The 23,106-nt window shown below is 54.1% G+C and overlaps 1 protein-coding gene across 7 annotated transcripts in view; it reads right to left on the bottom strand.

The window, feature by feature from the left end:
- The window catches only part of SEPT9 (septin 9), a 134,576-nt gene that overhangs the window by 25,860 nt on the left and 85,610 nt on the right, over window positions 1-23,106 (bottom strand). The window contains exon 1 of one of the 7 annotated variants that reach the window (XM_017743232.1): window positions 18,388-18,406. The exons of 4 other annotated variants lie outside the window; for them this stretch is intronic. The gene's annotated coding sequence lies outside the window, so the exon portion shown is untranslated. Of the gene's footprint in view, window positions 1-10,636; window positions 10,741-11,374; window positions 11,394-18,387; window positions 18,407-23,106 lie in introns of those variants that run through there. 2 more of the 7 variants (XM_017743231.1, XM_008640556.2) reach the window with 2 other exon arrangements.

The following is a 23,106-nucleotide window of genomic DNA, read 5'->3' as shown; positions in this document are numbered from 1 at the left end:
GGACCTTCCCGGGGAAAGAGAGAGGCTGGGACAAACGGGGCAGCCCCAACAGGAGAGGAGCCCAGTGCTCCAGGGACAAGGGCCACTCTCTCATCCACATCCCCGTCCCTGAGGCCAGGGAAGCCTTTTGCTTTCTAGCATCCCGAAATTCTCCAGCAGAGCCCCAAAGCAGTGCTGGCGGGTGTGAGCGCTGGGAGTGTGGCCTCGGTTTGCTCTGGGCTGCATCTCACATTTGCCAGGACAAGATGTCAACCTACCCCCATGGGCACGGCTGCTCTCTAAAATGATGTCAGTGAAGCTGAATGAAGATACTAGCTGTCTCCACAAGTCCTTCCTGCCTTATACCTTGATCCCAGAGCATCCCCACCACCTCTCTCCCACCAGCAGAGGGAAGGGCCAGCCACAGGAGGGAAGCTGCCATGTCCCTCCAACACACACCCTGGTGTGGGGTGAAGTCCCCTCTGTGATGTCCAGCAGTGGCGGGGGGGCTCTCTCCTGTCACAGCCAAGAAGAAGCCAACCTCCCTCTTTTGGGCTCCTGGGTCTGACACGTTCCTTTGACCCACCCTATGACCTCAGGACTTTTTCCCTGCAGTTCCCAGACTTGCACTCCCAGAGAAAGGCCTGCAGGTGATGAAAGGGTTAAGACAGATGTGCACATCTGCAATTTTCAACACCCAGAGGACTCCATTTCCCACCAACAGCCCCTGCACAGCCTGCAAGCCCAGAGCTAGTACTCGTATTTCCTTTTTGAGCTGTTACCAGCATCACCAGCCTCTGGCTAAGCTCCTGCACTTGATGCCAGCCCTGCCACCTGTGCCCGTGGCACCACAGCCCCCCTGCCCTGTCTCCTGCCTGTGGCTCTATTGTGGCTGTCACCTTCCCTCTCCACTTCCGGACCACGAGCAGTGGCAGATCTTCCTCCAACAAGCACTGCCACCACACACCAGGCTGGCAGCAGCCCCTTCCCACCCCACCAGGCTGGCAGCACCCCTCCCGTGATGCCCAGCAAGGCTGGCATAGGCTGCTCTGCAAACGATGGGTGCTCAGGGGGGGCAAGACCACATCCCCCCCCCACTTCAGCAAGTACCACAAATACCAATTTCTGAGAAACCTTTACCCAGCACCCAGGCAGGAAACCCAGCCTCAATCTGCTTATGCTGCAGCTGCGTGCAGCTTTCTGCCAGATTACACCACTTTTTATGACTTATTAAAGCTTTAACCCCTATCAATAGGCATTAGTGTTTTAATCTCTCTAATCTCCAGGAAAATCCAATGCTAGATGCCAAACCGGGCTTGCCCGAGTAGCAGCTGGGTCTGTTTGTAAGTCGCTCCAGCCTTGTTTTAGCTGGAGAAAGGCAGGAAAAGGCTGTGCCCAGCTCACTTAGGTGCTGTGCTTGCACAAAGATTAAAGGGAGGATCTCAAGTGCATGTGGGCTCTGCAGATGCGATGTGCTCTTCCTGTCCCTGCCATCAAGTTGGCCACATCTGTGGCTCTGCAGGAGTTAAACATCAGCACAGGGTTCATGTGCCCAAACCAAGAGCAGCAAACACAGGTGAGCACAGCGTGCTCAGCCACGTGAACCAACTCCTTGCTCCTTGGAGCTAATTTTTTCAGATTGAAATCATGGGCATACTTTAGTCTTGCCTGTGAGGGAACAAAAATAACCATAGAAAAGCTGTCCCCATGGTCAATGAATCTCTGCAAAGACATTTCACAGAATCACAGACTGGTTTGGTTGGAAGGGACCTTAAAGACCATCTAATTCCAATCATGGGCAGGGACACCTTCCCCTAAACCAGGTCCAACCTGGCTTTGGACAATTCCAGGGACGTGGCAGCCACAGCTTCTCTGAGAACCCTGTGCCAGGGCCTTCCCACCCTCAGGAGGAAGAAATCGGAGCACACAGGAACTCAACACTGTGTACAAGTTGTTTCCCAGATTAATTAATAGAAAATATTTTGTTTCAACTCTTATCCTTCCCAGGAGCAACAGGTGGTGAGCGAGCAGCTCAGAAGGACAACAAAGTGTCATCCTTGGCCCCACAGCAAGTGCAGCAGCCCTTTAGTAGCACTGCTGGTCCCCAGGATGGCTTTCGGTGACTTTGGGGTGTTTGTGCAGAGGCGGAACTCACAGAGTGACAAACAGCCACCTCTGGGATTTGTTCTTACAGGAGCATCTCTGTTCCTGCAAGAAGAAAAGGGCCCTGTGCTTCTCCCACTGCTCATTTCTGGCTCTGAGCACAGGCAGGACCGACAGGCAGAGGAAGGAAGCAGCTTCACCCCTACAGTGAAGATGAACTGGACAGGGATTAAGTGACTCGCCCAGGGTCACACAGAAATCTTACAGCAGAGCCAAGAACTGGATCCAAATCCTCTAATTAAGGGTTTTAAAATCACAAACTCATTGTTCTTCTCTTAGAAAAAACTAATAATCAGAGTTAGGAGCAATTCTAAAGAGGCCCATTGCTGTTGTCAGTTGTACCGAGGGATTTGAACTAACTACAGATCCAGCTTTTAGTCTTGCAACTAATCTGAAATGTTAAGGAAGATTCCTGCCTGGCTTACACAATCCAATCTGTACTGCTTTATGGGACATCCTTGTAGTGAAAGAAGGTCCCCATGTCACAGCCACACCCTGCAGGGCTGGTAGGGCTGACTGGAGAAGGTGGTCCAGCACTCATGCTCAGGGATACAGCAGTGAGGGTTTCAACAGACCCTGAGTTTTGGGAACAATCCCAGCCACAGTCCTTTGCAGCAGAGAACTGCCCAGCAGTGGGGCTGTCCCCCAGCAGCACTGCAGCTCTCCCCTGCGCCGGGCAATGCTCTGCCCTTGGCCAGCTCCAACCATAAATCCCCAGCTTCGAGGAATAACCAGGATTAGCAGGTGAAGGCAGCTTCACCAGCACTATCCAGCCTGTGGGCAGACCTGCCAACAAACTCACTTCATCCCAAGCTGCCCAGCACTTAAGAAAACATCAAATCCCTCAGGCACAGGCAGCACGAGCGGGATGTTCTCTCGCAGGAATGCTGAAGGGACATTTCCAATTTTACTGCACCTCATCAGTCTCCAGTTAAAAGTGCACTATTAGGGCTTAGGAAATAATTTTTATTCTTTCAATATTGCTGCAATGCTGACTACCTGCCAGTCCCCAGTGACTTTGACAGACAGACGGAAATTCTGCCAGCTGCATTTATAATCTCAGATCAATAGCAGAATGAAATGCAGAGACCTTGGTGAAGCACCAGCAAACTCAGTGGAAAGCAGCATGAGTGAGAAAAGGACAAGAGCTTGAAGATCACAAGACCAAAATTTAATTTTTTTTAGCATTGAAAGAGACACCATCACCTCTAGCAGGAACAGAAAGGATCTCCCAATGCCAGGAACATCTAAAAACAACCCCAAAGCTTTTCTAAGAGCCTGAGTGCAGGTCTGCAAGTGTTACCACTCAGGCAGAGCTCTGGCAGGCAGCCACCACAGTCCCTGCAGCATGTGCAGGGTAACTCCCCAGAACATCTCTAGGACCCACAGGTCAATGACATTTCCTCTTCTCTGGCTGTACTGAACTCCCAAGTCGATGGATTATGCTGGTTTTTGTCTTTAAAGCTACCTGGTTTCTGGTATTGAACAGCTCCTCTGAGCAGCCCATGTCAGACAGACCTCTGCAGGTATCCCACCAGTTCCTTCATGAAAGAAGCTCTTTGGTGGCTTAAATCTCCCTAGAGAAGGAGGGTAGTGGAGCAGCAGTAACATGGGGTGCAGGCACTGCCAGGAGCATCCCAGAGCCCTCCAGAGCTCAGGGACCAACCACCAATCAACCCCTCCACGCCCTGGCCAGGAGCAGGATCCAGACCCTCCAGCATCACTGCACCGTGGCGAACCCACCCCACACCCAGGACTGTCCCAGCTTCCACCACACCAAAACCCAGAGTCTCCTCCAGCTGGACATCTCCAGACTGCTCCCACTTTCCAGGAAGGAAGGAAGGAATGATTTCACACGCTGTCACCAGCCATCAGGAGCAGCTGGCACTGTGTCCTTGGCATGAGTCACCCACTCCCTGGGGAGGCCGTGCCTCGGCTCCCGGTGTCACATCCCAGCAGTGTCCATGCAGCAGCCTCCCTTCCTCTGGCACATTCCTCCTGCAGAGGATCTGCAGCTCCTGCCTGCTCCCGCGAGGCAGGAGGGTCCTCACTGTGCTTGAACAATCCACCATTTTCCAGCAGGGAACAGGCTTTGCTAGGAAGGCACTCCACAGTCACAGATATTTGGAAAAAGCAATAAAGAACCCCAATCCTCCCAAATTCCTTTTCCCTTGCAGGGAACACTGGTTGGGGCACTGATGTGCTGGTTTGGACAGACACAAAGCACTCTCAGCATCTTCCAGGCACTGCTGTGGCCTCAGCTCTGAGCACAGGTTTTGCTCAGCAGGGACAGGTCTGTCCTGGCCCCGAAACGCTGCTGCTCAGATCCCTGGGCCAGCTCTGCAGATGGCACAGCCCAGCCATGCCCAAGGAAACACACTTGGCTCCTTTGGCTGCTTAGGAGCAGTCCTCACCCCTCCTCTTCAAGGGCATGATCTGCTCCCCAGACATCCACAGAGTATCCCAAAGGACAAATTATCCCTAAAAGAGGTAAAGCAAAACTCTCTGCATCTCAACCCCCAGCATCCCAGAGCCCCACTCCACCAAACCCCTGCATCCTGCCCTGTGGAGAGAGGGGGAGCAGATGGAGCCTACACAGAGCTCACACACCAAAGGGCACCTCCCAGAGCCCCAGCATCCTCCTTCACCACCTCTGCTCCTCCTCTGCACGGTCAAAGCAGACCCGGCAGCAGAGGCACAGGATGAGTTTGGTGAAAATAAATCACCTTTGCAAGGGAGAGCAGCAAGGAGTGAAAAGTTCAACCGCCCGAGTCACCCCAAACTTGCTCAAGTCGTTCAAACTGTTACACCCCAAAGTGGCATCTCCTCTCTAGATGGGGAGATGGCCTGGCAGTGGCACAGGGACATCCCTGGGGGTCACAGCAACCCCTGGTACAAACCAAGCTGCAAAGAAGGTGCTGGGGTGTCCTAATGGTCCCTGCAGGCCACGTGCAGGGATACACGTCCCTGCAAGCTGTACATAATGGGCCCTTCTCCACCCTTTGTCTGCTGCCCCTTTTAAACCTATAAACACCGTTTGGAGGTAAAGAAGAAAGAATTTAGGGCATCCTAACCCTGAAAAGAAGGAAAACTCCATTCAAGCTGCCGGGCTGTCTCCTGCAGCTTAATTAATAACAACCCATCCCCAGCAAGCTGCTGCAACGCCAGCTGTCTCCTCGGATGGAGGTGCCTTGCTCCGAATAATAGCGCTTTGTGTTTTGATGGGAAAAGGTCAGGAGGATGGGGGGGAGGAGGAGCTCGGGTGGGAGGGAAATGCGTCGCCGCCCTGCAGTTCCCGACGCCGTGAGCGAGTCCCGCTCGGTCCCCATCTGCTGCTGGGTCAGATTTAGGAGATGGTGGCACCCCTCCATCAGCCTTGGGGTGATCATGTCCTAAAACTCAGCAGGGAGAGGGACACGGGGAGAATTCAGGCCTGTGGGCTGCACTCCCCCACTGCTGGGAGGCCTGGGGAGCTCCTGATGCCACTTTGACATGGTCCAGGACCCCCTCTGGGGAAATCCCTGCTCTGCTCTTATCAGGAGGCTCCCTGATAACAGCACAGGATCAGCGCTGCAGGGAGCCAGCGCTGTGTGCCCCCGGCAGCTTTTCCAGGCCACCAGAAAGGGATGTTCCCTGCTACCATTTGGCTTTTGCATAAACAAACAAGCCAAGCCAAGGCTCAGAGCAGCAGCGGATGAATCCAAGGTGATGCAACAATGCGCCACAGAGGGGAAACAAAGTAAAATGGACCCGAGCCCTAGGTGTGAGATGCCCACAGCCACCAGACTCCAGGGCATGGCCATGAAATCACCTCCATTTCTTCTCGGCCACAGAGCCCAGCACCGAGTAGCAAACCAAGACACCTCCTTGGATCCTGGGCACCAGAGCTGAGGGCTCCTGGGATCCCTGTGGGTGCTCTCTGCCTGCCATTGCCCTGCTCCCGGCTGGTTATCCAGGAAAAGGGATGCTCCTGCCGCAGCAGGCATGGCTGGGCATTGGTGCCCGGGGAGCACCACTGAACACGGTCAGTGCCCTCCGAGAAGCACACAGGCAGCTCTCGTGCTCTGCCAGCCGGCCTGGCCTCTGCTCTCACCGTCACTTTTGCCCCCTCCTTGTCCCACCCAAGTCCCTCTGTGCCATCCAGGCAGCCCGGGGCTGCCCCAGCACGGAGACATTTCTGGTCCCAGTGCAGGACTGGGGCACAAACTCCCATCCATCTATCTTGGGGAACAGAGACTAAAAATGGCAAAGAAAGGCAGCAGCAAGCAGCATTAGGGCAGCTCCCTGTCCCACAGACATGTCCCCTACCCAGGCACCAAGGCTTTGCACTTCATCCCCCAGCTGTGCAGGGGGAGGACACAGCCCACAGTGCCCCCGCTTCCACCCCAGGAAAAGGTCCCTGTTGCTTAGCAAAGGGCCATTCATCACCAGGACTGTGTGGGATGACAAAGGGTTAACCCACTGCAGCTGGGCCAGAAATACCATCCAGGACAAAGAGAGACTTCATGTCACCCGCATCCGCCCAGCACGAGGAAAAAGGGGCCTTAATCCGATTCCCAAAGAAAATGTGGCTTTTACAGCCCCGCCTGGCCAGGCCCCTCCAACAAGTTTTGCATCTACAGCAAGAGTTAACCCAGTCTGAGTCTGAGAAGGGGCCAGAAAATAGGAAGGGAAATCACTTTTCCACAAGTTCGTGAGAAGGGAGAGCTGGCTGGAGGCGGCTGGACCCAGGCAGCATCCCTGCAGCAGGACCACAGGGGCATGGATGTTTTAGGAAAATCTGATGGTCCCAAAGCACCCCTAGAGCAGCCAGACCTGGGCAGGGGTTTTCAGGGGATTTATCAGGGACTGGAGAAAGCACCACTGCTGATTTCCCACCGGCTGCACCCCTTCCTAGCGATCACCAATGGCTCAGGGAGGGAGCTCTGAGCACGCCAGCACTGCCCGATATTTTGGGGATGATAAGGATGAGCCTGCAGAGATCTTCAGGGCATTAATGCAGAACTCTGCCTCGTCCCCACAAGGACAGGGACCCCAGGGAACAAAGCCAAGGATGCTGCTGGGAAGCAGACAGTGCTCACACCCACTAGATGTGGATGAACTGTCTCTGCCTTCATCTCCCAGCCAGGCACACATCCCACAGTGCCACGTCCATGCCCGAGTCACAGCTGCGGCCCCGTGGCAAGTGGGGTTTGCCAGCCTGGCCACCTCTACCCTGTTACCTCGAAATGCCACATGCCCACTCCCATCCTGATTTTTGGATGGACACTTCCAGGATGCCACTGAGCTGTATTTGCAAGATTAACTCTTTTACTGCCAGTTTGGTGATTACTTTTTAACAAATCAGGTAGCTTTACCATACTCTACTCCACCAAGCCCAACAAATTTTAGGGATAAATGAAATAAAGTCCAGTTGAATTCAGCCATAAGATCACAGCACCCAGCAGGCTCAACCCCAGGAGTGACAGCCTTCCCTTCCCCAGCCCAGCCTTTCCCCTGTGCTGGAGCAAAGCTCAGCCACGTTACCCAGGGAGCAGCAGCTCCAGCCCGTGTTTCACCCAGCACAGCTTCCACAGGGCTGCATTCGGCATCGGGGCCATAAGGAAATCACAGCATTTGAAACCACAGGCTATAAAAATTCCACCGTGCTCAGGGAAGGGAAGTCTGGATTCCCCACGGAGAGGCGTCCAGGAACCGCTGCTGCCGGGTTATTGGCCACCAAGCCATTAGACCGTGCCACATGTGCATACCTCGAGCCATGGCCAGCACGACCCAGTGAGAGGGTACGTGCTGAGGGGCTGTGGGGTCAAACACATTCAAACACCACCATGGAGCTACCCACGAGCCCCACGGCCACACAGGGGTTTTGGTCTCAACATGGGAAATCATGGATGGCAACTACAACAGCATGGGAGAGGTCACAGCTCTATCGCAGTTCTCCGTGTGTTCCAAACAGTTTTTTTCTATCATGACATGTCCTTATCTGCACTCAGGAGGCCCTTAAAGCAGGGCACACACCCTGGACAGCTGCACTCCTCCTGGATGCTATATCCTACAATCTGGAACCACACCTGGACAAGGCAGCAGCGTTTAGGGGTTCCCACATAATCACGATTCTTGGTTTTTTGCATTTTTACCTTGTCTCAAAACCAAACCTCAGCCCAGTGTTGCCTGCACACACAAATACCCCATTGCCTGGCTCACTTACCTCCCAGGGGAATTTAGTCCACCCACCCAACAGTCATTAGCACCAGGAAACCCAGGACTCTCAGCCAGCACATGTCCAACAGCAGCACAAAATCCTCTCCCACCCCAGAGCTGCACCACCAGTCTGCTCTTTTTTTTTAATTCAATAAAATTAAGCAACTTTAACCCAAAACTTGCCTGGCGCTGTGGGAAGCTGTTCCTGTACTCCTCTGCTCCGCGTGTTCCCACAAGCTGACCCTGGAAAGCAGCAGCAGCAAGCCCAGTGTGCCGTGCAGGGCACGCAGCTGCTCAGCTCATGGACGAGATATCACGGCTGGATACCCGTGGCTCCAAAGAGGGAGTTTTGGGACAGATGGAATGACCTGCTCTTTACAGAAGGATGGACACAACACCTATGAAATCCCCAAGAAATCCTACATAAACAGCTTGGTGTATGCTGGAAGGCACAGCACAGGGCAGCAGTACCGGCCCCATTGGATCCCAGCTGCTCCCCTGGCCCCGATCTGCTCTGGCAGAGCCGAGATAGTCTCAGCCCTGAATATGTCAGCCCAGATCCATCCCGGATGCTCCTTCCCTAAATGAAGTGTGGTCACACTGGGATGGATATAAAAAGCCTAGCCTGAAATCCTCTGGCGTGAAGCCTTTCCTGCAGCCCTGGCTGCTTCCAAGGGCTGTTTGACAGGGAGACATTGGGATACAGAGAGAAAGAACAGTTCCTGGGGGTTCACACTGGCACAGCCCGGGCTGCCGTGCCCAGTACCCCCAACCTCTGCCAGACTAAGGCAAGATGGAATACCTCTGTGCTTGGCAAGTCCAGGGGGCCCTACCGTGTCACCTAAACATCTGTGTCACTGTCACTGGGCCATCAGGAATGGCGAGGCAAGGATGCAGAGGGGCTGTTCAAATTATTAAAAAAAAAAAAAAAAAGAAGAAAAAGAAAGAGGAAAACAAAAAAAAGTGAGGCTCGGAGCTGGGCCAGTTTGCAGAGCTCCAGGGCTGCAACATAGCCTTCCCCATCCCCATGGCATCCACATCCCTGGAGTGTCATCATCCCTTTGGTGTCCCCAGCCTTGTGGCAGCCCCACTGTTACAGTGTCCCCATCCGTGTGGCATCTCCACAGCCCTGCCCTTTTTGGGGGGTTGGGGTGTCCCCAGGGCTCTGGGTGATCCCAGCACACCCCACAGTGCAGAGGAGATGTGTGCCCTGTGCACGGGCTGTAGCTCAGGTTTGGGGGCTGCTGTGAGTGCTGGGGCAGGATGAGCAAGAGGAGGGGAGAGCAGGAGGCTGTTTTTGGGGAGCACTTCCCACAGAGGCACCGAGAGCCATGGAAAAGGGCTGGAGACAGGAGCCCTGCACCCACCAGCACACACAAGGACGCTCAGGAGGTTTTCCCCAGTGTTCATCAGGACAAGGGGCCATCAAACACCAGGAAGTTCCTTTTCCACATCAGCTCACAGCCAACTTCCAGAGCAGAAACCAAGGAGTGAGGCCACCCTGGGCTGCCAGCCCTCCCTTACGTCACCAGACACACTCCCCCCGATGTCACAGGAACGCATTTGCCAAAAGTAACGTGAGAGCATCTCCTGCAGAGCCCTCACAGCCACACATCTGCCGGGCTGGCCACGCTGTGGCAGCCCCTTCCCACCACCTGTGCAGAGGCAAACCACACCCGGCCCCTCTGGCTGGGGCAGGGCTCCCAAACTCAGCACGGAGCCCACCACAGGCAGCACCCCGCCCCTGCCTGGCACTGCCAGCAGCCAGGCCCCTTTCCACCACAGGGCAGTGGGAGCTGGGTGAGGACAGCCCGTCTGCACCGGGGTCCCATCCTGCTGGGAGCTGACACCCCAGGGAGCCCCCATGCCCTGGATGATGTCAGGGCTGCTGCCACCCCATTTCACCCCCAGGAGCTGACGCCAGCCTCTGTGACTCCCCTGTCCCACTCTCTGCCTGCTCGGGCTGTGGTGCAGAGGCTCAGCCCAGCACATCTCATCCCACAGGGAGCCTGAGAGGTGGCAGAGCCGGCTCTGCCTCCTCCCTCGGCACAGGTCCTGACAAATCACTCCCCTGTGACAGTGCCTGCATCACGTCCCTGGTATTTTCCCCCTGCTAAGCCACTGCTCTATTTTTCCCCTCCTTACCCTTCAAACCCCCACGTACTCATCGCACGGCCACGCTTAACTTCCCCACTCCACAAATCCCCACTGGCACGGCTGTGGAGACCCCAGCACAGCCCTTGCCACAGCTTTTTACTCCCTGAGGCTGGGGAGAGCTCAAGCAGAGACTTACTCAGCCAAGGATGATGAGGAGGACAATGCACGCTGCCTGGAGCCCTCGAGAGCCAAGGATGCTTCAGCACCTATTTCAGCTGCTGCCCCAGAGAGCCTCCCCCCAACTTCTGGAAAGTTCTGCTGAATTCCCGTCGAAAAGGTCTCACAAAGCAGATCCCTCCTGGCTCTCTGCCTCCCTCACCACCAGACATGAAAAGCACTCGAGTTTCTCCCCGGGTAACGCGGGTAAAAGCCTCCAACATCAAAGACACCACACAAGAGTTCTCGCCCCCCCATTCCTCCCAGGCACCAGTGCTGGGGCTGCCTCCCTTAAAAGCACAGCAACCTCAGTGGCTGAGGCGCCAACTGTGCTGAAACCACAGTTTTGGGGGTTTTTTCTGTGTTTTTTTTTCTTTTTTTGTTTTTTAATCAACCACAAACTGGGGAACTTGGGGGCAACATGACCAGCATGGTGCTGGTGGGGTTTTGCTCACTGTCTGCTGTGTGGCCAGCCCAGAAAAAGGGGAGCAAAAATATCCCTTGTGCCAGTCCTGTCGTTGCCCAACACTAAAGGAAGCCACTAAGTGTCCTGAAGCAAAACCACAAGCACCCTCCAAGCGAGCAGATTCCCATGGACTTCTCAGCAGCCTCTGCAACTCCTCTCCCCCATCTGCAAAACAGAAACATCATCTCCCCCCTGCTTTGCGAAGCACTTTGACATCTGCACAGCCAAGCAGGGCAAGGGAGGGGTGTTTACCTTCCTGGAAACAGAAAGCGGCATTTACACCCAAAACAACAAGACCTCGGCACAAAATTCTGGGGCAGAGGGAGCAGTTGCAGACGCAGCAGGAACAGCCGCGGATTCAGAAAATGAGGAGGACTAGAAAATAGCTTCAAACACCGCAGGGATTTCAAAAAGTCCTAGGAGCACATGGTTTCTTGGCCCGTTTCGGAGCGTTCCTCATCCCTTCATCCCACACAGCAGTTGTTCCTGCCAGATCACCGCCTGCCCGGGAATGCTGGGTTCATTTTATTGCTGGAGCACGGAAACAACCTTCGTTTTCGGGGGGGAGGTGGGAGGGCTGTGCCGTTTAACACTTGGCTGCGTTCATGCTGTGATTAATATCACCCGACGCACAGATACCAGATGTGCTCAGGGCAGGCTGGAGCGTATTCTAAATTGCACCAAGATGGAATTTTTGGGCAATTTTCAGGGAGTGCTGAGGGCAGGCACTGATGGGAGAGCAGAGATTTACACAGATAGGCAAGAAAAGAGAATTCTGTGGGGTTATGGCGCTGGTCATAAGCCCTGGGCCAGCAGCAATGCCATGGACTGTGATTATAATCAGCACCCTGTCATTTTGGGGGCAATCACTGCAATTCCCGTCCTTTTGTGGGTCCAATTTCCACACGCCTACAGCAAAAAACACTTCAGCTTTACCCCTGCTTCTGCTGATCCCACGGAACTTTAGCTCCAGGAAGGCATTGCTGGTGCAGGAACAGCAAACACTGGTAAGGTTGGACCTCTCCATGCTGCTTCCCCAGGGTCCCACTGCAAGCCCGCTCCTAAGCAAATCCCCCAGCCAAGAGCCTCACTCCACCAGCAGCTTCTCCCCACCCCTGTGGGGAGGAGTGCCCCGGGGTCACCTACATGGGTGTCCCTTTAATTAGAACCAAATCCTGGAGCAGCACTGGAGACTCATTCCAGCTTTTTGGAGGCCACACACTGCCCTGATGGACAGCTGACCTTGATCAGGGCATCACACGGTTCTACCATGCCCCAAACCCTCACCATGGGGTTTCAGAGACCTCTCTCCTCTGTGCAGGGTTCCCTCCTGCTGATCCCACCCGTGGGCCATGGCTGATGTCCTCCAAAAATGAGTTCAGGCTGTGCCTGGACCTGCTGGTTTTCTCTTTTCTGCTTTGCCCAGATTTGAGAGCTGAAGTTTGGGCCATTCTCACCTCCCACAAACCAGGTCAGCTCCACATAGAGGTGGCCAGGCTGCTGGTGACATGACTGGTGGCAACCATGAGCACCAGTGCAACCAGGGCTGTCCCACAGGACACAAACTGGAGAATAAAAAGAGGGTCCAGGGCAGAGTAAAACAGTGCTAGCTGTGTCTTCTGCTGTAGGCATGAAAAGAAGCAACAAAAAGGAGCATTCCTTCTCCCTGAAACTCCACGGACATGCTTGCTGCCAACAGGGAAGATGTGGGAGCCTGTCCATCAGTCCAGACAGGACCAGCAGTGACTCTGGGCGTGAGAAATCCCAAATTCCGCATCCCACAGGGCTGCCTTTGTGCTACTGCTGAAATGGTGAGGTCTGGTTGGCACCTAGAGCCTGGTCTGGGGGTTCATCAGGGCAGGAGGGAGCAGCAATTTTCTGTGGGCTCCCAGCTGTTGCTACAAAGGACTTCACCCAAGCGGAGTCTCTCTCTGTTCCTCCTCCGTTTTTTCCCACCACGGGTCCGTGCTGTGCATACAAAAGCAGTGCTGAGCTGTGAATTTACACCCAGAAACCAAAAGTAAAAGATCTCCGTTATTCACTTCTATGAGCAAAGGTTAAATCCTAGCAAATACATCAGCTTTTGTGGACAGGACAAGCATTTGGCAGCCAGCAGGAAGGAACAGGAACGTGGGAATTCCTCCTACGACTTGGCAACAGACTCTTCCCCCAGCACAGGAGCTCTCTGGGGTCTGCTCAGCCTCTGCCAAGCTAAGAAAGCCCCTCATTCAAGTGCTCAGTAATCTCACAGGACATCCTGTAGCTCAAGGAGGAGTTTAAATGAGGGGCTGGATGGATTCTAGCTGCCTAATTGTTGGAGAGAGCAATAGAAAAGGTGGGGTGGCAGACCTGGAGCTGCGATGTCCTGACCTGCTCCTTGGAGAAACACCTCATCCTACTGAATACAGAAGGTGTCTACAGCAAATCAGCTCCTGAGCCAGTTGAGATGTAGCACGGTGTCTGCCTGCAATGGGCTCCACCACAACATGAAAGAAGCTGTGTTAGTGTTCCCTGGGAGGTCTAAGAGGGGCGTCCTGCCTCTTCCTGCCTCACCCCAGCTGCTCCCACCATCCCACTCCCCATGCCAGAGCACATCTTGGGGTTTGATGCTGTTCCAGCATCAGGGTGATGGGGCAGTGCCGTGTTCAGAGGCACAGGAGAGCCAGGACATACATCCTAAAAGGTATTTAGGCACCTAATTCCAATTAGGCTGTAATGCTCCTCAAGAGATTTCAGAAGATAGATAGATAGATAGATAGATAGATAGATGGATGAACCAATATTTGAGAGATGTTTCAGGGCAGACCTGCACCACAATCACACCAAGTGGGGAATGAAGCACTCAGCACCAGGTCTCCATCACCATCCACCCTACAGAGCATTACATGGACTGGGACCAGCACTCAGACCAAGGGCAGGTGTCCATACACACGTGACAGAAGCCAGGGAAGCTGCATTTGCTGGGGAAGTGGAGAGACCTGAATTAGAAGGTGCTGCTGCTGAATAAACTCTCAAAGAATCATCAGGAACCATCACAGGCGTTGCTGGGCGAAGCCACTTCTAAGAAAGCAGAGCTTGGCTTTAGGTATGAACAGAAGAAGCATTTCCTCTGAGCTGCCATGCACACTTGGTGCATGTTTTTGGGGTTCATTTGTACCTGTTTGGCTCTGTACACCTAATCCTCACCTTGACAGCATCCACAAACCTAACACGGTGACAGCACGTCATGCTTCCTGGAGATCTTACACAGGACATGTTCAGAGCAACTCTTCTGGACACAAACCTGCAGGACACCAAGGATCCTTGTTTCCATTTCCTACAAGGACTAGAGAAAGTGTCAGGGGGATGCTCCAGACTGCAAATCCCATGAGGCCCCCATGAGCACCTGAGGAGGGAGCAGCACGTGCTGCCCCACAGCAATGGGTGTCCCTGGCTCCGGGGCACTGGGTGCTGTGCTCCCCACCAGCTCCCCAAACCCTCATCTCAGCCTGGCCAGCACAGAGAGACCCCCAACATGAGCCCCACCACCCCATGAAATCAGGGCAGCCCCACTGCCTCCCAAACACCAACTCAGAGAAACCAGGGCAGCCCTGCCACCACCCAAGCTCTGCTCAGAGCCTCCTCCCCCGCCGTGATCTGAGATAAAGGCAGAGGTTCTGCTCTGTGACACTCGCTGCCACTTAAAGGTCATGGGCCCCAACGGGGTTTGAGGTTTTCAGCTCAGCAGGATACAGCTCTCATGTCTGACACCCTCCTAAAGCTGAGAGCAGAGAGTGCTGCTGACTTCAGCCTATTCCTGGGGGCCTAGGTCGCTCCACAACCTCGGGTGCACACTTGGGGATCTATCAACCATTACTCACGTTTTTTAACCAGAAGAAAAAGCTTTATTGAGGACTCCAAGACCCTGGATTCAGAGTTTGGGACCATTCAAGCAAAGGTTGTGGTGGAAATCTATTTTCTAGATGAAGAGCAATAGGGAAAATCAGCTTTTGAGGCAAAGACTGGGTGCTGGATCCATCCCTTGAGGGATGCAGGCAGGTCCAGCACAGACCCTGCTATATCCCTGCCCTTCCCGTCCCAATCCATGCTCCTGCAGAGCACATCAGGGCAAGGCAGAACCCCAGTCTCACAGAGACAGGCTAAAACTCACTCCCTGGGCTCCAGATTACCCATTCATCTCAGATTTAAGACAAGCTTTAAGAAAGATTTAAGACAAACTTCGGCTTCCCTGCAGATCTGTGGTTCAGCAAGTCGAGCACTGCCCTCTGCCCTGGACAGAGCCTTTCAAGGAGCTCTTTCCAAACCCCTTCCCAAACCTTTCTGTGCCTCTCCCACTGCTGCAGCCCCAGGCTCCACGTCCCTCTGTGGGAGCCGTGGGAAGGAGGGCACATCCCACACAGGGACACCCCGACCCGCAGTGACACAGAGGGAAGGGCTGGCAGGGGCAGACTGAGGGTCAGCCAGCCAGGAGAAGAAAAATAAATCCCCCATGCAGGGATTACAGAGCAGCACCGCTTCTTCCTGCAGCCCCACAGCCCCACAGCCCCACCACAGCTGCTCAGCACACCCTGGGGCTGCTGGACTGCCTGAGGGGCTCCAGGACACTCCTGGGGAAGGATGCTCCCTTTTCTGATGAATTTTCCCTGTTCCCCCACCCCACCTGGAGCCCTGTGGACTCAAGGATGCTGTGTGAGCATGTGCCTCACCAGCTGATGGGGCAGGGAGGTAAAAGCAGGCTTCAACCCAGCATCATTTGGGGCAGCAAAGCCTTTTTACACACATCCCCTGCCCCACATTGTGCATGACCACCCTGCTGGTCCCTGCACAGTGTGGCAGCCACGGGCCAGTGGGGATGACTCCAGGGCAAATGGGGATGACTCCAGGGCAAATAACTGCATTTCTGTCCCCAAACAGCCCCAGCAGTCCTCCAGCCCACCCCTCCTCTCCTGCCCCCCATACCCTGCAGTGGCAGCCCCAGGACTGGCTCCCCCTCCCTCAGCTTCACCAGCGCGTTGTCCAAGAGCGCTGGGCACCTCCGGTGTACTGCAGGCTGCAGACACAGCTTTCAGCCAGCTGTGACTACTTCTGGGATTTAAATCAGCCTCATCTTCCCCTCCCCCAGGTCCGCAGGCCAAAGCTTTCCCAGGAAAAGCACCCCATGGAAAAACCTGGGAAAACAAACGGGGTGTGCCTCGCCAAATCCCGAGCCCCAAGGGCTGCGCTGCTCAGGGCTAAGGGGGGTTATGTGCCATGGGGAAAGGTGGGCGTCAGACACCGACCTCCCCAGGCCCAGAGCTGCCTCTGAGGGTGGGACTCACCCCTCCGGATCCCTGCTCTGACAGAGCGGCGGGGGCTCCCACCATCCCACATGGAACAGCTCAGGAAAGGAAGGGGTCAGGGCGGAAAGCTTGGGAGGAGGGTGCTTGGAGCACAGCATAATGCTCCATTCATGGTGCACCCGCCCCAAAAAGCACCCACACGCTTTGCTGCTGCTCCTGCAGCTGGAACACACCTCCCAAAGGGACTCAGCTCCCAGCACGGGTGCAATTTTTCCTCCATTATGAGCAATTTTAGGATTCTCAGTGACTGCTGGAGGAAGTGAGCGTGAGTGAGCTCAGACCAGCCCAAGCTCTGACCCATACTCCTCCTCTTGCTCTGCCCACCACCTCCACCTCATTCCTCCTGCATCTGCAGACTCCCAGACACAGCTCAGGTATTTTTTTTTATCCAGCTGGTAACATTCTGAATAAAATTCCCTAAATCTCCATGCTCCAGCCAGCAAACCAGGGTTTGGAGAAGCTTTCTATACCAGGGCAGTAACCCCCAGGGAGCTGAATTCCATCTGAAGATGTGACAGCCACCCCAGAGCTCCAGCGAGGTCCTCCCTGCCCACGGGACCCCATTGCTGCCCGCCCTTCCCCACGCTCCTGCTCACCCATACTCCCAATTTCTGTCCCAGCGCTGTCCGTCTGTCCTGGACACACAGCAGCTGCTATTCCCTGCCTGGCCAGGTAGATGGTGCTCAGCCGGCACCGAGTGGGAATTCACCCGCGCTGGAGGAATTCCGTTTTCTCTGATTAAGCCAATAATTCAGCAGTGATTTTCACTGATGGATGAGGAAGGTCCCACTCCAGCCCCAAACAAACGGGACCAGCTCAGATCCAGCTGTCCCAGACTTTCACCTTTCACTGCAGGCTGGGAGGCGGTGAATAAACTGCTACAAACATTTCATCAGAACCAGTGCTTTCCCAACTCCCATTTTCCGCTGAAAACTCACTCTGCTGACACTTCGCTCCACACCTTCGACCACTTCTCCCCACACATTTCCCACAAAACTGAAACACAGCAAAACCCAGAGGAGCAAGAAGCAATTTGCCCGTTTTTCCCCCCATAAAGTCAGGGGGTGGGGGTCGGGGGGCACCAGCAGGGCCCCTCATCCTGCCGGAAGCTGCCAGGCACAAGCAGCAGGGGGAAGGGGTGTCCAGGCTTTCCATCTCATCACCTCAGGGTCACCCTCCCCAGCCAGGCCGGATGTAGGATGTCTAATATTTCTCCAGTTCTGTTTTAACACTCACACCATCTTGGGAGCAGGAAGCTTAAGCCATTTCCTGCAAGGCATTGCTCTGCCCTACAAATACTTTTCAGCTTTGGTGCAAACTGTTTTAAAACTGAGCCTGGCAGCTGGAGGTGTGAAATCAGAGGAGGGGCTTGTCCAGGGAAAATTCAGTTTGTGAAACCTATCCAGTCCCTGCTGCTGCCGAGCAGCAAAATAAATATTGCTGCGGACAATAAAAGAGAGCAATTAATCTTGCGTGTCTGAAAAATGAGAAGGAAAAGCAGAAACTCCAAACAATGTTCTCTGTGCCTCTCCCAAGGGACACAACACTGGTCCCCAGCAGAAAGCCACAGCCATGTTCCCCCTTGTCTCTGCAGCCACGACTTGAAGCTTTCCCAGCTTTGCTCTTTCAGTGGAGCCCAAATCATGGCTTTGGTTTGCTTGCCCTTCAAACGACTGTCCCATAAACAATCTGTCCCACACATGGGCTGAAATAACCCCAAAGAGACCCCTCCCGCTCCTCCAAGTGGAGGAGAAGACAAATGCTCATTCCCTGAAGCTCTGCAGAATATTTATGGGCAGTGCCAGGGCAGAGTTGGAAACCCCACAGACGCTGGTGAGCAGAGCTCAGCCCCATGCCCACGTCCCCCTCGGCACCGTCCCCACACCACCCTCAGCCAAGGAGGGGGACAGATGGATGGCAGCTCACCTCCTGCTGCTGTCCCTGGCTGCTCCAGCCCACGTGTCACACGTGAGCACTTGTTATCTCCTCTCAGTTCTCATTCTCCAGGTGACACACAGGGACAAAGCCATGCCCCAAGGCCCACGCAAAGGGCTCTGCTTCCCCTGAGCTCCCACTCACAGGGCTGCTCCTTCCCAAGACTTTCTGTCCAGAAACCAAAGGCACGAAGCAGAAAGGAAACTCCAGAGTTCCTCCAGGGCCCTGCAGGAACCCTTCACCTCCCAACCTCAGGGCGTGCACTCCTGGGCTGTAAATAAACTTTTATTTACTACACAAAGTAGGCCAAGGAGGACTGTTTCCCTGAGGAGTGGTGGGAGGAACATCAGTGTTATGACAGGATCTCAGATTTCATCTGACTCCACAAAGCAGTTCCTGGAGACCTCGGCAGGAGCCACACAGGGCATGGCAACACCTCTCCAGTGGCCACATCCCACCCAAATCCTGACTACCCTCACTGCCAGGTCAAACAGGGATCTCTCAGGGGCACAGCTCTGCCCAGCCACCCTACACCCAGCACTGCCAGGCTTGGAGAGAACAGGGCTGGAACAAATTCACCTCCTGCATCCTGCAGGGCAACACACAGCCAAGGTCCAGCCTCCGCAGCTGAACCATGACGGACTCACTGCTGCCCACAGGACCACCCACACCCCTGATGTGCTGCCTTATCAAGGTTCCCATCACATCTCAGAGCACTGAACTACCCAAAGCCAGGGCATCACCCTCAGCACTCAACTGCATCTTCTCGTCTCCTCCAAGGCCACCAAAAGGGGTGGACAGGGGGTCTCGGGGGTGGGGTGACCCCAGGGAGGGCCCCAGCAGCCTGTGAACTCGGCCTCCCACTTCCACCCCATTTATCTGCACGCTGGGAGGCAGGAGGAAGCAAGTTCAGCCAGAGTTTGTCTAAACAATTAAGTTTTATCAGAAAAGCTGCTCAGATCTACTCCTTTTTCCCAGGACATCGCTGGACAATTCCAAGGTAATCTCCATTCTCCATCCAGTCTGCACAGGATGGAAGCAGGGGAAGAGGACATGAGGCAAAGAGCATCCAAATACCCCTGCTCCTCCCTCAGTACCAGCAGCCTCCAACACTCCTCAAACACCAGGCACAATCCATCCCACACCTGCTCCCACACATCCAAAGTCTGCCTTCCAAATCCTTTTTTCCTCTTCAAACTACGAGTTTTTCAAATTTAGGAGTGACCAAGGTAGACTGGAGAAGGTTTTGATACAGAAACCACCTGATACACTCCCTTTCGTCCTGGACAGGTCAGGACCTCCCTTTGTAGAGCCACTCCAGTCACCTGGGCAGTGGCTTCTCCCACCCTGCACAATCCCACAGCACCTCTGGGAGCAGGACCAGCAAACTCTTAATCACCAGCTGAACCTGGAAGAAGAAAACCCGACGCAAGGACTAAACCTCAGGCCCACGTTCACTGGCTCCTGGTTACAAAAGAAGCAGGAGTGGGTAGAGGGATTCCTCCAAGACAATGAAGTGGGCAGCAAAGGCAGGGCCCCGACCAGGCTCTCCTGCCATACAAACTTTTGCCATCTCCTCAGCGTTTTTCTGGCTCTTGGTCCATGAACTGATTTCCACTGTGGATGGGAGGGAGTTGCCAGTGGATGCCCTGAGACAGAGCATGAGCCTGCACATTTGTAGCTTCAGAGGCTGTAACCAGGGACTCATCCTGTACCTCCATGTGCCAGAGCTTCAGAGAAGAGTCCAGAGCACACCAACTCTTCAGTGCATCAGCAGAGAATAGCACAAGCTCCCAGGTCAGAGCAAACGCTGAGCAGAGTGAACAAAATTCCCCTTCCAGAGTCATAACACACAGGGGAAGCAAACAGAGGCAGGGGCTCCAGCCCCATCTGGGTAGGGCAGCTCCTGTGATGTCCCTCCAGATCTCCCCAGCCCACATGGAACACACCCCAGGTGCATTTGTGCTGGAGTTGAAAGCAATGCCCTACAGTTCAAGACTTGTGAGTTACCACACAGCTGTGTGGTAAAAAGCTCCTTTCAAGAGCTTACGTATCATTAACTTTTATCGCTGCCCTCTCCTCATCAGCACCACGTCCTTTTGGATTCCCATCTAATCTTCTTACTCTGAGATCTCCACAAGCTGAGCTTTTCTTTGAAAGAGGGAAGGAATGTCTGGCCCACTCCCTGTACAGCAAGAGAGGAGGAAAGGGGGGAAGGCAGAGCCACCATAAAAGATTAAGGTACTGTGGATAAGCATCAAAGAGAATTTGACACACACACTACAGCAAATGATCATCCACAGCAACAGAACAACCAGACCAAGCCAGGTTGGCTGGGGGGCTGTCAAGCACTCATAATAACAAGGGATTAATGCCTCAGCCACTTCTGTCCTGCTGCAAATCCCTTTTCACCTCCCTCTCTGATTCTGGGAATAATGCAGGAGAACACCTGGTAAGACCACCTGACTCAGACAAACCCTGGACACCTTCTCAAGGGTTGAAAAGCTAAACATAAACCCAAGGTAATGCTCATATTTGCTAGAGCATCATCAGCCTCTGAACTTCAAGGTGTTGAAAGACACTTCATTTCAGCCATCCTTCATTGCTGTCGGACAAATGCCCTTTGCCATGCAAAAACCAACATACAGCTTCCACACAGAACAAACTGCAGGTGATACAAGTCCAGCAGCCCCAAATCCCCAGGCTGTCACTCCTGGGCTGGCACAGCAACCTTAGATGGTTTGCTAAAATTATTTGCTTTTCATAAATGTATAAACATCTGCAAAGTTTTGTTCGTTGCAAAATGTTTTGGACCAGACCCTCGAGTCCAGCTTTGTCTTCCAGTATGTCTGGTGCTACCTTCATGCCCAAACCAAAATGATTCAAGAGGATGAGGTATTGATGCATGTGACCCTACAGGAACCCTGGGAACTTCCGTGCAGAGACCAGCTCAGAAGATCAATGAAATGAGTGACCCAAATTTAACCAACCCAAAGGAAAGCAGCTCTCTCCCCACATCCCTCCTTTAAAACCTCTAACAGATGTAAGGAAAATTGGGCCCAAAGAAGTCTGAGCACAGGCTGCCATCCAAGACCAGCTGCTTTTTCCATTTTTAGCCACATACACTTCAGCTTCATCAAGGCATTTTTGACAATGTAGAAGTGTGTCTGTGTCTGTTTGTTTGCTGGAGGAGTAAAGAACACAACTGGCTTGCTGTCAACTTATCTTTTTTGTTCACAACAACGTTTGATCTTCTCAAAACAAAGTTATCTCTCTATAATCTCCTTCAGTTCCTCTGACACAGTTTATGGAGTTGGCGCTGCACCCAGCCTATGGTGTCCCTTCAACCACTGGCCAACAGAAACATCTCAGGCAGGGACAGCAGTCTAGAAATAGCTTAAAAGAGAACGATTCCTTAATTACAGAAGGTTCATCACCACTGCCATCACTTCCCTCCCCCGGCAGACAGCAGAGAAGTCACAAAACCAGTGGCCAGGCCTTACTGCAGGAGATCAAAGCAAACTCTTTGTTTTATCTTGGTCGAGATAACGGATTTTATTTGCCTTATCAGCCTGTAGGATGATTAGCCTAAATGTGGGAAAGCTGGAGGATCCAAAGGAGTGGATGGGTGCGGAGCATGTTCCCCAGCACGACTGTCATGGGCTCCAGACATGCAAATACCACAAGATAAACAGAGAAAATCTTGGTTCCAGTTCCTACATGCCCCCCTCAGCCAGGGCTGTGTCTCCTTTTGCCTTTCAGCACCACTTGGATGAACACAAATCCCACGGCAGGCAGGAGCACTCACCCATTTCTCAGCCAGCAAAGGCACCTCTGTCCAGGGGCTGCCCCAGTTTTCATCACAGAGTGCTCAGGGCTCACAGCACAGCTGGAGCACAGACCCCATGAGCCACAGCCAGGTGAGCCTGCAGTCGGTCACCTCCTGCCTGGAGCAGGAGGCTCCGACCTCTGCAGACACACATTCACCCCAGATCCTTCCTGCAAGGTTCAGGAGGTGAGGAGATGACATGGATGCACAGCCTCACCCACAGACCCAACCCAGCCATGGAAGAGACTTGCCAGGTCACTCAGCCCAGAGCCAGGGTCACTCTGCAGCTCAGCACGGAATCATAAATTGGTTTGGGTTGGAAGGGACCTTACAGACCACCCAGTCCCACCCCTGCCCTTCCACCATCCCAGGTTGCTCCAAGCCCCATCCAGCCTGGCCTTGGACGCTTCCCAGGATGGGCCAGCCACAGCTTCTCTGGCACCCTGTGCCAGGGCCTCACCACCCTCACAGGGAAGAATTTCTTCCCAATATCCCATCTAACCCTGCCCTGTGGCAGCGAGAAGCCATTCCCCTTGTCCTGTCACTGCAGGCCCCTTGTCCAAGGTCCCTGTCCAGCTCTCCTGGAGCCCCTTTAGGTCCTGCAAGGGGCTCTGAGCTCTCCCTGGATCCTTCTCTTCTCCAGGTGAACACTCCCAGCTCTCCCAGCCTGGCTCCAGAGCAGAGGGGCTCCAGCCCCTGGGGAATCTCCATGGCCTCCTTTGGACTCTCTCCAGCACCTCCGTGTCCTTCTGATGTTGGAAGCCCCAGATCTGGATGCAGCATCCCCAGCTTCGCCCTCTCCTGGTCTCAGACGTGACGTGTGGCAAGGAAAGGAAGTGGGAACCGTGGTGTTTCCTATGGGAAACTATCCCTTTGCATAA

Source organism: Corvus brachyrhynchos, unplaced genomic scaffold, assembly GCF_000691975.1.
Source record: "Corvus brachyrhynchos isolate BGI_N302 unplaced genomic scaffold, ASM69197v1 scaffold148, whole genome shotgun sequence".
Lineage (NCBI taxonomy): Eukaryota > Metazoa > Chordata > Aves > Passeriformes > Corvidae > Corvus > Corvus brachyrhynchos.
This window is presented reverse-complemented; position numbering and strand designations above follow the sequence as displayed.